General features: G+C 33.5%; 1 non-coding gene across 1 annotated transcript; it reads right to left on the bottom strand.

Annotated features, from left to right (window-relative positions):
- Window positions 1-268: 268 nt before the first annotated feature.
- Window positions 269-457, bottom strand: LOC123394277. The gene has a single exon (XR_006608999.1). It is a non-coding gene; the product is annotated as a U2 spliceosomal RNA (small nuclear RNA).
- Window positions 458-2,220: the final 1,763 nt, after the last annotated feature.

Below are 2,220 nucleotides of genomic sequence, written 5' to 3'. Positions count from 1 at the left end.
AAGCTTAAAGGTACTAGTATAAATATATTGCTTGGACTATGCAAATTGCTTGATCTAGATCTAGAAATATTTAGTTAAGTGGGAAATAAGTTGTGGGATAGGAATAGCTTCTTTTGGAGATCTGCTGTGATAAAGGTGAGCTGCAGCTGGTTTTCATCCTTTTGAATTCAGGTAACATTGAAGTGGTAAATAAGAAGCCTCTTTTATTTTCTGCAAAGGATAGTCACAAATGATATCCATTTGAAGGACAAGAATATTCTTATTACATTGAGAAACATAGATTGAAAAAATAGGTGGTTCTTTTCCATCTTTGAATTCTCATTGCTTACCATGCTACTTTGCATATTATAAAGGTTTAATGAATGTTTATTGAATGAATGACTAAAAGGAAAAATGGAAGAGTGGTGTTCTATAGCAGTTTATACACTTGATCTTAGCCAAAAGGCCGAGAAGCGATCTCTAGAGCAGTTTATAAGAGAAATAAAATATTAATCAAGTAAAAAGAGAAAGTTCTTAAACCGTTTTAAAGAATTGGTTAATGAGAGCTCTTTTTCTTTTTTTTTTGAGAGATGCTTATTTTTCTAATATAGATTTGGTGACAACTTGTCAGTATTTTTGTCTAGCATCTAGTTTATCTTCAGTATTTAAATGAAACTATACTACTTTATAGGAATTTATATTACTTAAAAAATAATCCCATATATGAAGTCATTTGTCACTAACCTGGTAAAGAAGTGACAGATTTTAATAGCTGATTGTGGTAGATTGTGAGGAATTGCTTCTTAATTACTAAAGTTCTTTGATTACCTTATTTATTACCAGTTAGCTTGGTGGATTGTTAAATATTTGATAGTTCTAGCACCTAGCTTAGGTTTTTTTATTTTGATTTTTTTAAAAGATTTTATTTATTTATTTAACCGAGAGAGAGAAGGAGAGAGAGAGAGAGGAAGGCAAAAGGAGAGGAAAGAGCAGGCTCTCTGCTGAGCAGAGAACCAGACATGAAGCTTGATCCCAGGCCCCTGAGATCATGACCTGAGCTGAAGGCAGACTCAACCTGCTTAGCCACCCTGATGGCCCCCTAGCTTAGTTTTTAAGAAAGTATTTATGGAATGTGTGAACAAATGTTTTTAAAGTGCTTTCTTCATATGAAATGTGGAGTAGAAGTGGTTTAAGACAGGATTGTTGATATGAGTAGTTTATGTACTCTTCCTCGACAGGAACAAGTAAAGAGATAACAATACAGCAAAACAAAAGTATCATTCAACAGCTTTGCCAATTTGGAGAAGAGAGATCTCTAATTTGTTAAAGATTGTGAAAGCAAACACTGGTTAATCTTTAAAACAAAGATAGAAATTCATTAATTTATTCAACCACTTTTTACTGGTTAAAGAAAGAAAAGGAACTATGTTTTCCTCTTCTTTTGACAGGTATGTGTGCAGCCATCTAGATCCTTACTAATCTATTGGAACACCAAATTGTAAATCATTATTTTAACAGGAATTTAGCCTCATTGCAAATATGTGAGCACTTATGGCCAGGAGGTTGCTACAAGGCAGCTCTGAGGAAGATTGTATTATAAAATAAATGCAAAAAAAAAAATGCTTCACCACAAAAGTAGAAGGTATTTACAAATAAGAAGGCGTAAAAATGGCCATATGTAAATGCCACAATAACAAGATTGGGGAAGATAGCTAGGCTGAAGACTACATTTAACCCACTGAGCCACCCAGGTGCCCCTGAAGACTACATTTAGGTTAGACAAAATGTAGGGGAAATGTTAGGGAGGAAACTCAAGTAGGGAAAGTTTCCATTTGTCAAAAGGGGTTTTTAGAAAAGAAGCTTAGGGCTAAATTAAAAAGACAACAGATGAAATTAGAATGTGGCTAAGGACTAAACTTGGAGATTATAATGGGATATGTTTCGTGTTTCCTTACCATTATATTTTTATTCATTAAGTATTGCATGGTTGTTCCCCAGTTCAGTCTGTAAAGAGGAACTTAGGAAGTATTTTTCATATTTTAATTTTGCCAGATCAGTCAGAAAAGAGATTAGTTACCTTGTCAAACTGGATTTTCTTTCATATTTCATAGTGGTGTGAAAGTGATGGGGATGATGAAGCAGTTGTAGATTTCCTTATTTCTAGGAATGTACTTTAAGACATTGAGATTTAATTATTTTGGAACACATTTTCCGCAGTGCTTTCTGTATTTATACACAGTT

The sequence above is a fragment of the Mustela putorius genome, unplaced genomic scaffold, assembly GCF_011764305.1.
Source record: "Mustela putorius furo isolate JIRA1106 unplaced genomic scaffold, ASM1176430v1.1 tig00002160_pilon_pilon_pilon, whole genome shotgun sequence".
Lineage (NCBI taxonomy): Eukaryota > Metazoa > Chordata > Mammalia > Carnivora > Mustelidae > Mustela > Mustela putorius.
Note: the sequence above shows the minus strand (reverse complement) of the source record. Positions and strands in the feature narration are given on the sequence as shown.